A 13948-nucleotide genomic window follows, 5' to 3' on the forward strand; every position below is an offset into this window, starting at 1 on the left:
GCATTCTTCCTCTCCTTAACTAACCCTGAACATATTACCACTGACTTTAACATCTATTACTCCACCCTGCAAAGCTGCTTCATGTTCTCTCAACCAGAGATGCACCTACAGGTTGATCCTCAATCAATAGCACTCGGCCTGTCGTGGAAACTCTTTGGACATTGCTTCTGGAGCAAAAGGACATAAGAAATAGAAGCAGGAACAGTCTGTTCAGACCTCACACCTGGTCCACCCAATCAAAGTTCAAAGTAAATTTAACATCAACGTACATATATGTCACTATATACTACCTTGAGATTAAATTTCTTGCAGCTGTTCAGCATAAATTCAAAAAACACAATAGGATCAATGAAAAACTACTCACAAATATGGACAAACAATCAATGTGCAAAAGACAACAAACTGTATGAATACTGGTGCCAAGCTGTATCGGCACTAGTGCCCTTCCCTTGGACAACATCGGTGTCGTTGAGAGGGGGAGACTTGCAGCATGGACAACTGCCTGTCTTCCATACAACCTTGCCTAGGCCTGTGCCCTGGAAACCTTCCAAGGCGCAAATCCATGGTCTCACGAGACTAACAGATGCCTAGAAGTATGAATACAAAAAGAAAAGCAAAATAATAATGACAGTAAAATAAGTAATAAATAATATTGATGACGTGAGTTGTAGAATCCTTGAAAGCAAGTCAATAGGTTGAGGAATCAGTTCAGTGTTGGGGCGAGTGAAGTTACCTACTTTAGTTTAGGAGCCTGATGGTTGTAAGGTAATAGGTGTTCCTGAACCTGGTGATGTGGGACCTAAGGCTCCCATCAAGGATCAAAGGTCAGAGATCAAGGCTTAACTTTTAACTGTGTGTCACCCCATGTAGTAACCCCATTTCCCTTGGTTCCTTTAATATCCAAAAAGTATTTTGATCTCTGTCTTAAGTGTACTCAGCTACTAAGCCCTCTCGCCCCTCAGTTCCCAGGACGTGCCACTTCCAGGTGAAGAAGTTTCTTCTCCGCTCTGCCCTGAACGGTCGACTTCTTTTCCTGAGATGGTGCCCATGGTTCTAGGAATCCTAGCCGAAGGAAACATCTACCCACTTAAGCATTGTAAGAAATCTGTATTTTCATTCTCCCAGAGTCCAAACTGTAGGCTCAGTCTGCTTCACCTCCCCTGTTGGATCCTGATGTTTTAGCGATTTAGATGTTCATTAGAAATCAAGGTTAAAACATAAAAATTGTTGCTTATGGCCTTCCTATTAACTGTTACAAAAAAAAAACAAAGAAGAGCCAAGAGAATGAAGAAATGATAGTCAGCTTGTACACAAACTAGCCTGAACTAAAGAAAACATTCCAGTGACAAGAATTAGACTATAAAATAGACAAATTCAAGTGCCATGACACCTGCTACAGAAAAATTAAGAAGTTTCTAGAAAAATGCAGAAGCAGCCATGCCACATTTACTGGAAAATTCACTGAACAATTACACATATATAGGTGATTATACAAAACAAGCAAAAGAAAATTGAACTACAGGAAAGATACAAGGAAAATAACAATTCTACACACTAATCCAACAATCCTCAAGTGACAAACATACTCCTGGCAGAAATCATGAATCTTTATTGCACTTTTTATATTGCAAGTACAAGTATATCCTTCCTTGGGTAGAAGGATCAAACTTTTACCTATGCCAAAGCAACTTCACAAGGGTGAAGTTCCACAGTCAAATAGCTTCCCTCCAGTATTTCAATTCCCTTGTAATACAGTTTGACCTTCTAAATGCTTGACACATCTGAACATTAATTATCAGTGATTCAAATACCAAAGGCACACAGATCCTTCTGAACATGAATGCATTTCAATCTTTCCCTGTGTCATCTCATATATTCCAATTTGTATGTTTTATTTACCAGATCCTTGCCCACTCGATATCTCTCTGAAGTCTATCAGACTGCTGAACAGCTTTCTATACCAAGATGGATAATGATAATAAACTTAGCCTCTCATCCAAATTGTTGGTTCATATAAGAAACAGCTGGAACCCCATTACAGTTTGCTGTGACACCCCCATTAGTCTCAGGATTCCCATCCAAAATGACCCATACTGTATATTCCTGCTCTGTTTCTTGTCTATCAAGCCATCCTCAGCTGACACTAGTAGAAGAGTCATGGAGTCATACAACACTGCAGCACAGAAACAGGCCCTTCAGCCCATCTAGTCCATGCTAAACTATTAATATGCCTCGTCCAGTCTGCACCAGGACCATAACCCCCTATACGCCTCCCATCCATGTATCTATCCAATTTTCTCTTAAAATGTTCAAATCAAACTCACATCCTCCACTTCCACTGGCATTCGTTCCACACTCTCACCACCCTCTAAGTGAAGAGGTTCCTCCTTAGGTTCCGCTTAAACCTTTCACCTTTCACCTTTAAACCATGACCTCTAGTTCTAGTCCCACCCGACCTCAGAGGAAAAAGCCTGCTTGCATTTACCCTATCTACCCCTCATAATTTTGTACATCTCTATCAAATCTCCACTCATTCTACGCTCCAGGGAGTAAAGTAGTAACCTATTCAACCTTTCCCGATACCTCAGGTTCTCAAGTCTTGGTAAGGTCTTTGTAAATTTTGTCTGCACTCTTTCAATCATATTTATATCTTTCCTGTAGGTGGGTGACCAGAACTGCACGTAATACTCCAGATCAGGTCTCAACAATGTCTTATGAAACCTGAACATAACATCCCATCTCCTCTACTTAGTACATTGATTTATGAAGGCCAGTGTACCAAAAGTTCTCTTTACGACCCTATCTACGTGTGACGCCATGTTCAAGGAATTATGGACCTGCATTCATAGGTCCCTTTGTTCTACCACACTCCTTAGTGCCCTTCTGTTCCATAAGACCATTAGACAAAGGAGCAGAAGCCGGCCATTCGGCCCATCGAGTCTGCTCCGCCATTTTATCATGAGCTGATCCATTCTCCCATTTAGTCCCACTCCCCCGCCTTCTCACTTTGATGCCCTGGCTACTCAGATACCTATCAATCTCTGCCTTAAATACACCCAATGACTTGGCCTCCACTGCTGCCCATGGCAACAAATTCCATAGCTTCACCACCCTCTGACTAAAAAAATTTCTTTGCATTTCTGTTCTGAATGGGCGCCCTTCAATCCTTAAGTCATGCCCTCTCGTACTAGACTCCCCCATCATGGGAAACAACTTTGCCACATCCACTCTGTCCATACCTTTCAACATTCGAAATCTTTCTATGAGGTCTCCCCTCATTCTTCTAAACTCCAAGGAATACAGTCCAAGAGCAGTCCAAGAAGGACAAACATTCCTCATATGTTAACCCTCTCATTCCCGGAATCATTCTAGTGAATCTTCTCTGTACCCTCTCCAACGTCAGCACATCCTTTCTTAAAACGAACAGTACTCAAAGTGAGGTCTCACCAGGAGCCTCAACATCACATCCCTGCTCCTGTACACTATTCCTCTAGAAATGAATGCCAACATTGCATTTGCCTTCTTCACCACCGACTCAACCTGGAGGTTAACCTTAAGGGTATCCTGTACGAGGACTCCCAATTCCTGTTGCATCTCAGAACTTTGAATTCTTTCCCCATTTAAATAATAGTCTGCCTGCTTATTTCTTCTGCCAAAGTGCATAACCATACACTTTCCAACATTGTATTTCATTTGCCACTTCTTTGCCCATTCTTCCAATCTATCCATGTCTGTCTGTAGACTCTAGGTTTCCTCAGCACTACAGGCCCCTCCACCTATCTTCGTATCGTCAGCAAACTTAGCCACAAAGCCATCTATTCCATAATCCAAATCGTTGATGTACAATGTAAAAAGAAGCGGCCCCAACACTGATCCCTGTGGAACACCACTGGTTTCCTGTGTAAGACCTACACTGGTTGGATTTTAGATCGTGTTCATCACTGTCCACTTCACTCCTAACCTTGGTGTCATCCACATATTTGCTGAGCCAGTGTAATACATTATCATCCGGATCATTAATACAGATGACACGCAACAACGGATCCAGCACTGATCCCTGCGGCACTCCACTAGTCACAGGCCTCCAGCCAGAGAGGCAACCCTCTACTCCCACTCTCTGGCTTCTCCCACAAAGCTGATACGTATCTAATCCAATTTACTACCTCATTTTGAATGCTGAGCAACTGAACCTTCTTGACCAACCTCCCATGCGGGACCTTGTCAAAGGCTTTGCTAAAGTCCATGTAGACAACATCTACTGCCTTTCCTTCATCTACATGCATTCACCCTATCAATTCCCTTCATAAGTTTTTATACCTCTATAAGATCTCCCCTATATTTGCACAATTTGTCTTTTTTTGCACAAAGGTTGTTTGTCAGTCTTTATTTGATTGTGTTTTAACATTTTTTTCATATAAATGCCTGCAAGACAATGAATTTAAGGTAGTATATGCATACTTCGACAATAAATTTACTTTGAACTTTTTGAATTTTCCACTCATTCACTTGTGCTCCAGGTAATAAAGTCCTAACCTATTCAACCTTTCCCTATAACTTGGGTATTTTTTTCTTAGTTTCTTGTACCCACTCCCCCCACCCACTTCCTCCAGGTATTAATTCTAGCATTTTCCTTACCTTTGATATCCACTGAGTTGGTCTGTAGTTCCATGTTTTCTCCCATCTTCCTTTCTTAAATAGTGGGATTCCCTTAATTACCTTCCAGACTGAGGGAAATGTTTGAGACTTATGGTTTTATGGAGACTCAGGAGTTTGGAAGTTATATCCACCATCACGCTATATCAACTATAACCAACTATATCAAACCTTTGGTTGCAACCTTTCACGTTCTAGGGTTTTATTGGGTTTAAGTCAAAAAATTTCCAAAGTCAGTGCTGCCAAGTTTCTGAAGTACAATTTATAGCTGTTGGCATATTAGTGCTACTGAATAGGAATAACTTTTTTAGCATTCTCGCAAAATATTTCAATCTACAATTGTCTCCCAAATACATGACAAACTTTATTGCTAGGTTTTACCTCTGAGGTAGCCCCAAGCAAGATATTGAGACTGAATGTGCTTCCGACTTTGGTTTCTTTTTGTCCTTGAAGCAAATAAGGTACAGGAGCCTTTAAGCCAACAAAATACAGGAGCTTGAAAGCTCAGACGTCCAGATTTAAGTACAGGATCTCCCACACTGACTCCTGAACAAATCACCTCTTTCACAGCCCTCGTCTGGTGAAATTGCCATGTTCTCAAACTCTTAACCACATTCTCTTGGTTTTTGGCCATTCTCACTTCCGTGATTTTTTTCACACTACTTTAAATTTGCACTATAATCTTGGCATCTTTCTGGTGTTTTTCACTTGTTTCTGTATTTATTGTTGCCATATGCTGTACACTATATAATCTGTAAACTTCATGCAAATAAGGAATTCCATTGCAGTTGGTGTATGTGACAATAATCTAATCTAATCTAATCCTTCTCCAGTATCTCACTTCTGTTGAGTTTAACTGGAAGCTCTAATAAAAATCCTGAGATATTCTTCTTAATATACAGCTGCTTCTGTGTTATGAACAAGAACGCTGTTTAGAATGGTCTTAAAGTTAGTCTTTTTATTAGAAGTCAGCCAGATTTCCTCAGAAAAAGCCTTCCTCTGATTTGGAAACAACATGGAATATTTGGGTGGAATTGGGTACTTAATATGATAGATGACCAAATTGAATCTGACTACCACTGATTAGATGTCTCTTGTTCAACTTTGCCAAGATATTAATGTGCTCAGCATACTTGCAAATGACTCTCATTGCTTTATGAGGTAGGATAAAACACAGTCAGCTATTTAAGAGCTTTATATGTTAAATGATTTAATGACAAAATGCACCAGGAGACAGCCATAGGGGGGATAATATGTTGCCAATATGACCTTGATGGACTCTGAAAATTATATCATCTACTAATGGAAATGATGTGGTGTGGTAAGCTAGGATCAATAAGGGATGGTTTTAAATACAATAGGAGCCTGACAACCCATGCTCAATGTTTTAAGTTCCTGGTGTCAATATCTCTGAGGATCTAACCTGGATCCAACATATCGATGCAACTACAAAGAAGGCGAGGCAGTGGCTATATTTCATTAGGAGCTTGAGGAGATTTGGTTTGTCACCTAAAATACTCACAAATTTCTACAGATGTCCCATGGAGAGCATCCTAACTGGGTGCATCACTGTCTGGTATGGGGGCAGGAGGTGGGGTGACTACTGCACAGGATCGAAGTTAACTGCAGAGAGTTGCAAACTTAGTCAGCTCCATCATGGGCACCAGCCTCCATAGCATCCAGGACGTCTTCAGGGAGCAATGCCTCAAAAAGGCAGCTTTCATCATTAAGGACCCCCATCACCCATGATATGCCCTCTTCTTATCTGTGGAATTTGTTGCCATGAGTGGCTGTGGAGGCGAAGTCATCAGGTGCATTTAAGGCAGAGATAGATAGGTTCTTGATTAGCCAGGGCATGGGAAGAAGGCAGGGGAGTGGGGATGACTGAAAGAATTGGATCAGCCCATGATTGAATGGCGGAGCAGACCCGATGGGCCAAACGGTCTACTTCTCCTCCTATATTTTATGGTCTTACGATCTTATTGCTGCCATTTGGAAGGAGATGCAGAAGTCTATTATTGTGTATTGCAATGTACCGCTGCCACAAAGTTAACAAATTCAATGACATATGCCAGTGATATTAAACCTGATTCTGAAGAACAGAGTCTTCCATCAGATTTCTGAACGGTCTATGAACACTACCTCATTTTTAGTCTTTTATGCCAATTATTTTTGTTTGTAATTTATAGTAATTCTGATGTACCGCTGCTACAAAACAACACATCTCACAGCATTGGTCAGTGAGAATAAGCCTGACTCTGTTTCTCATACTTAAGGGAGGTTAAGAAACTAGGAGAGGGGGTACTCTGTAGGAGCTGCCTCTGAACAAATTACATTTGTATTCTCATGGTAGAGATTATACTTCAAAACTTCTTCAGTAACTGCAAAGCATTTCCCCTCAGTTGTACTCAACCAGCTTCAAAATCTGGGCCTCCATACTTCCCTCAACAACTGGATCCTCAACTTCCTGATCAGGTGACCATGACAGTGTGGATTGGTAATAACATCCCCTCGCCGATAACAGTCAGCACAGATGCACCTTAACATTTGTGTTTAGCCGACTGCTCTATACTCTCTACTGTCATGATTGTGTGGCCATGCGCAGCCAAACGCCATCGATAAATTCACCGATGATACTACTGCTGTTGGCAGAATATCAAATGATAATGAGAAGGTGTACAGGAGTGATATAGATCAGCTGGTTGAGTGACGTCTCAGCAACAACCTTGCACTCAGTGTCTGCAAGTCCAAGCAATTGATTGTGGGACTTCAGAAAGTGGAGGTCCACAACACCAGTCATCATTGAGGGCTAGCAGTGAAAAGGGTAAGCAGCTTTAATTCCCTGGGCCTCAACATCTCAGAGGATATATCCTGGGCTCAAAATATTGATGCAACCATGAAGGCACGTCAGCAGCTATACTTCATTAGGAGTTTGAAATTTGAGATATCACCAAGTACTGTAGCGGATTTCTGCAGATGCCCTGTGGAGAGCATTCTGAATGCTTGCATCACTGCCTGGTATAGAGACTCTAATGCACAGGTCTGAAGGAGCTGTGGACTCAGCAGTGTAACCCTCCCTAGCATCGAGATCAGCTCCAAAAGGTAGTGGCATATCATCAAGGACCCTCACCATCTGGGACATGCCCTCGTTACATTGCCACCATCAGAGAGAAGGTACAGAAGCCTGAAGATGCCAGTTCAATGCTTTAGGAACAGCTTCTTCCCCTCCGCCATAAGCACTACCTCACTATTTCTTTCGTGCATAATTATTTTAGTTTGTTATTGTAACTACAGTAATTTTTTAACGTCTCGCGTTGTACTACTGCCACAAAACAACACATCTCATGACCTGTGTCAGAGATAATAAGCCAGATACTGATTCTGGAGATTTTCTGAAGTCATGAACGCAAGTTACAAAAATAAAAGATTTTCTTCTATTCCTTCCCTAAATTGAGCAGCGATCCACACTGATGGGGCTTACTTTCACCTTTACTACTCTTCAGAAGAACTTGGAGCTCTCTGAGGTGAATTAAGTTCAAAAGTTTATCTTTGTAATCCCTTCATTGAATCCAAATGCAGTACCGGCAAAGTTTCCATCTCCCTTCCATGCAAATGAGCTTGTCTCTGTGAAATCGGTGGTAAATAGATAGCCTCTAAGTAAACTGGGACATCTTTTTCTGTAGGTTATTCACATTCATTGTTTTATTCTTATTTAGAGGTACAGAATGGTAACAGGCCCTTCTGGCCCAATGAGCCCGTAGCGCCCAGTTACACCCATGTGACCAATTAGCCTACTAACCTATACATCGGAGAATGGAGATGAGAAGGAATTTCTTTAGCCAGAGGGTGGTGAATCTGTGAAATTCATCACCACAGGTAGCTGTGGACACATCACTGTGAATATTTAAGACAGAGTTTGGTAGATTCTTAATTAGTCAGGGCATGAAGGGTAACAGGGAGAAGGCAGGAGATTGGGGCTGAGAGGGAAAATGGATCAGCCATGATGAAATGGTAGAGTAGACTCGATGGGCCAAATGGACTGATTCTGCACAACTTATTTTGGTTTGCTGCTGTAACTATAGTAATCTTTTATGCCTTGCACAAAACAACATATTTCACAATCTATGTCAGAGATAATAAATAAAACCTTGGCAAACTTGTATAGATGTATGGTGGAAAGTGTGCTGACTGGCTGCATCAGAGCCTGGCATGGGGACACCAAAGCCTTTGAGCGGAAAATCCTACAAAAGGTAGTGGATTCGGCCTAGTACATCATGGGTAACACCTGCCCAACCATCAATCACGTCTACATGAAACATTGCCGTGGAAAAGAAGGATCCTTCATCAAAGATCCTCACCGCCCAGGACGTGCTCTTTTCTCGCTGTTGCCATCGGGAAGACTCAGGACTTGCTCCACCAGGTTCAAGAACAGTTACCACCCCTCCACCATTAGGTTCTTGAACAAAAGGGGATAACTAAGGACTCCGTTATATTGTTATTTCATGCTTTTGTTTATTGCTATTTATTTATACCTGCATTTGCAGTTTGTTTTCGGTGTTTACAGTTTAGTTACTTTTCTATAGATTTGCTAAGTATGCCCACAGGGACAGAATCTCAGGGATGTATGTGGTGACATGTATGTACTCTGATAGTAAATGTTACTTTGAACTTTGGGATGTGGGAGGAAACTGGAGGAACGGCCACGAGCAGAATGTACAAACTCCTTACAGACAGCAGTGGAAAGTGAACTGGACTGGAGCCAAAAAGCTTTATGCTAACTGCTACGCTACTGTGCCATTCCCCCCCCCCCCCCAGTGCTATAGAAGGAGGCCATTCAGTCCATCAAATAATAGTTTCACCTCCACTATGGCCATTGTGAGGTCGGACCAATATCCTGACCGTTCAGAACATGGAAGATCTGATGGGGAGGGCCTTTCTCACCAGCAACTGAGCAAGGTCATGGCACTTGCATGAAAGCTTTGACGATGAGGCATTCTGAAATGACATTCACAGTCTGCTTGGAGAACCCCACCACCTCCAGTGGGACTGCGTTCATGGTTAGTGCATAACTTAATTTATTCAAGATCGTGGTTGTTCTTGGTGATAAGGTGTTATATAAGACCATAAAACCATAAAATTTCATGCAGAATTAGGCAATTCAGCCCATCGAGTCTACTCTTCCATTCAATCATGAATGATTTATTATCCCTCTCAACCCCATTCTCCTGCTTTCACCCCATAGGTGGGGACAGGTGGTACAGAATGGTTTAACCGAAAATAACGTTGGTCAAGATGACTTTGCAATTCTGAATACAGAGAATCTCAGCACATTGAAGAGGATTAGAATATGTAATCAAGGATGTAATGTAGAGGCTCTGTAAGGCACTGGTGAGGCCTCATGAGGAGCATTGCGAGCAGTTCCGAGCCCCTTACCTAGGAAAGACTGCGCTGGCGACGGAGTGGGTTCAGAGGAGGTTCATGAGAAGGATCCCGGGAATGAAAGGGTTAACGTATGAGGAGGGTTTGATAGCTCTGGGCTTGTAGTTGCTGGAGTTTAGAAGAATGAGGGGGAAATCTCATTAAAACCTATTGACTATTGAAAGGCCTAGATAGAGTGGACGTAGAGAGAATGCCTCCTATATTGGAGGAGTTGAGGACCAGAGGGCATAGCCTCAGGATACAAGGACATCACTGTAGAACAGAGATGAGAAATCTCTTTAGCCAGAGATGGTAAATCTTTGGAATTCATTGCCACAGATGGCTGTGGAAGCCAAGGCATTTGGTATATTTAAAGCGGAGGTTGATAGATTCGTCATTAAGTAAGGGCATGGAAGGTTTTGTGCAGAAGGGGGGAGAACGAGATTGAGAGGGATAATATATCAGTCGCGATGGAATGGCAGAGCAGACTCGATGGACCGAATGGCCTAATTCTGCTCCTGTGTCTTATGGCCTAACGGCACTTGGTGTTTGAGTACTTAGGGTACATAGCCTGATGTACAAAAGTCGTTACCAGAATAGGGTCATACAGGTGTTTTTTTTTCCTGGAGATTTGTACACTGAGGTTCTGAGCATCTCGTCATCTTTTAGCTTCGGATGAAGGGAACTGACTGGTGAGGAACAAATGATCCTGACTTGCTGCCAAAGGATGTGGCTCCATGTTTGTTCCAATTTGCATTGTACTACCCCACCCACTCTTCTGCTCCGGCCTGGTGTCAGGTGGATATTAATCTGTAGACTGACAGTGAGTCTAAAGACAGCGACTTGGTCCAAATATGGGAAGGTTTTGTGTCCTGAGCACCTCTACTTCCTGGATATGTCACCATCTCCTCCTCTCCTGGGCCTGGACAGGACATGGGATAACGTGAAGAGGTAATGAAAGAATCTGCAATAAAGAAAATGTCTTTCTGGAGCTACGAATAGTATTGGTTTTGGTTTATTATCATGGGTACTGCGATTGAGAGGCTTTTGTTCTCGGTATATGTAATAATATCAGAAGTTTGATTATAGTGTGTACTGAGAACAATTGCATCTCGGTTTTGTTGAAAGCCTTTTGTTTCAGACCAAAAGACCTCAAGTCATAAGACTGGTAATAGTCTATTTGGCCCATCCAGCATGACTGATTTATTATCCCTGTTAACTCCATTCGCCCCGTTACCTTTGCCACCCTGACTAATCCATAACCTCTGCTTTAAATATACCCAATGATTTGGTCTCCACAGCCATCTGTGGCAATGAATTCCATAGATTCACCACCCTCTGGCTAAAGAGCTTTTGTGTGCCATCCAGATAGATCATGCCGTGCATAATTACATGAAGATACTGTAGTAGAAAGAAATCAAATTGTAGGATATGGTGCTGCAGTTATCAAGAACGTGCAGGCAAATCAAGTGTAAGGAACACAACAAAGTAGATTAGGAGATCAGGATTCCAAACTTTAGTGTGTGAGAGGTCCATTCATGAGTTTGATAGTGGTGGGACAGATTGAACAAAGGGGATAACTTTACTCAACTTCATGCCCCATCATTGAAATGCTTCCACAACCAATAGGCTCACTTTCAAGGACTCTTCATCTCATGTTCTTGATATTTATTGTTTATCTATCTATATTATTTTTTCCCCCTCTTTTTGCATTTGCACAGTCTCTTGTCTTCTGCACGCTGGTTGAACGCCCTAGTTGGACAGTCATTCATTGATTATGTTATAGTTACTATTCTATAGACTTATTGAGTATGCCCACAAGAAAATGAATCTCAGGGTTGTAAAGGGTGACATATATATACTTTGATAATAAAATTTTACTCTGCCTAATGGTGAGAGAGGGAAAGAGAAAGAATGAGTGGGGTGGGAGGGGTTCCTTGATTACTTTAGCTGCCTTCCCAAGGGTGTAAAAGAAAGGACACTTCATCCAATGATCATTGGTACTTGATACTTGCAACTGGGCCCGGGTGTATATTGTCCATGAGCTGCTAACCCAATAATTAATTCAAATTCCTTCATTTTTTTAAGATTAACCCTTAATACCTGTGCCAGATATTGTTACCTTGAATGTGCAGGACTGCAGAAGAGTAGAATATTCATCAGATTGGGAATGGGACTGATGATAATAAAGGAATGCAGATGGTGATATGAGCAATTTGGAACAATGTTGGGAGGTGAAGCCACACAGAAGGTGGTAATGTGAGACTTAAGCCCCAGGCTTGGCTCCTTGCTAACATTTTTGGGTTAAAGAATGACTGGAGAGAATTGTTCATATTGGACGGTAGTTTAGCGGTTAGCACAATCACTTTACCAAATGGGTTTCGTTTCCTGCCACTGTCTGTAAGGAATTAGTACGTTCACCCTGTGACCAAGTGGGATTCCCCCATATTCAGTTAGGGTTAGGGTTAATTAATTGTGGACATGCTCCGTTGGCCCAGAAGCGTGGTGACTCTTGCAGGCTTTCTCTAGTATAATCCTCGCAGATTTGACTTGCTGCAAGCAATGCATCCTACTGTATGTTTTGATGTACATGTGACAAATAAAGCTAATTTTATCTTTCATATAATCCAAACTGAGATTTAAATTGCAACGTCAGAATCAGAATCAGTTTTACTATCACTGGCATAAGTCGTAAAATTTGTTGTTTTGTGGAAGCATTGCAATACATAATAATAAAACTGTAAATTACAATAAGCATTTTACTGTGTGTATAAATAAATTAAATAAGTACTGCAAAAAAAAGGGAAAAATACTGAGGTAGTGTCGAAGGGTTTATTGGCCATTTAGAAATCTGATGGTGGAGGGAAGGAAGCTGTTCTTGAAATGTAGAGTGTGTATCCAGCCTTCTGTACCTCCTTCCTGATGGTAGCAATGAGAAGAGGGCATGTCGTGGGTGATGGGGGTCCTTAATAATGAATGCCGCCTTTTTGAGGCATCACGTTTTGCAGGTGCCTTCAATGCAGGGGAGGCTAGTGCCCATGATGGAGCTGGCTGAGTTTACAACTTTCTGCAGCTTTTTCCAAGCCTGTGCAGTGCCCCTCCATACCAAAAGGTGATGCAGCCAGTTCAAATGCTCTCCATGGTGCATCTATAGAAATCTGTGAGTGTCTTCGGTAACATTTGGTCTTTGGTCTCCTCAAGCTCCTAATGAACTATAGCCGCCGTTGTACCACCTTTGTAATTGCATCAGTATGTTGGACCATAAGTTTAATGAGTCATATCACCAAGGTACTAATAAGAATTTTGATGACAAGAGCTAAAAGTAAGATGCAAGCTGAAATAGGCAAAAAACAATGTGGTTTTGTGAAAGACAAAGGTACAAGAAACGCAATATCGATGTTAAGGATACTATCAGAACGAGCTATCCAAGTGCAAAAAGATTTGTTTGTTTGTTTCATCGACTACATGAAAGCATTTGATAAAGTGAAGCCCAATAAATTATTTGAAATATTACAGAAAACTCTAGATCTAGATTTGAAAGACCTCTGCCTAATCAGAAATCTGTCCTGGGAACAAACTGCCACTGTAAGAATAGATGGAGAAGTGAGTCAGTTTACAAAAATCAAGAGAGGCGTTAGACAAGGGTGTGTTTTCTCCCCTGATTTATTTAATATGTACAGTGAAACAATATTACAAAAAATAAGAGACATCTTGGGATTCAAAGTTGGCGGTGAAAACATCAATAATTTCAGATATGCAGATGACACTGTGTTAGTTGCAAGTATGGAGGAAGAACTACAAAACTTAATTGATATAATTGTTGAAGAAAGTGCAAAAATGGGTCTATCTATCAATTGCAAAAAGACAGCATGTGTGG

General features: G+C 41.5%; 1 protein-coding gene and 1 long non-coding RNA gene across 3 annotated transcripts in view; one reads left to right on the forward strand and one right to left on the reverse strand.

Annotated features, from left to right (window-relative positions):
* LOC134350386 (inactive phospholipase D5-like) overlaps positions 1 to 13948 on the forward strand; it is a 174407-nt gene that overhangs the window by 128403 nt on the left and 32056 nt on the right. The window lies entirely within an intron of this gene.
* LOC134350387 (uncharacterized) overlaps positions 1 to 13948 on the reverse strand; it is a 92555-nt gene that overhangs the window by 30516 nt on the left and 48091 nt on the right. The window lies entirely within an intron of this gene.

The sequence above is a fragment of the Mobula hypostoma genome, chromosome 8, assembly GCF_963921235.1.
Source record: "Mobula hypostoma chromosome 8, sMobHyp1.1, whole genome shotgun sequence".
NCBI lineage: Eukaryota > Metazoa > Chordata > Chondrichthyes > Myliobatiformes > Myliobatidae > Mobula > Mobula hypostoma.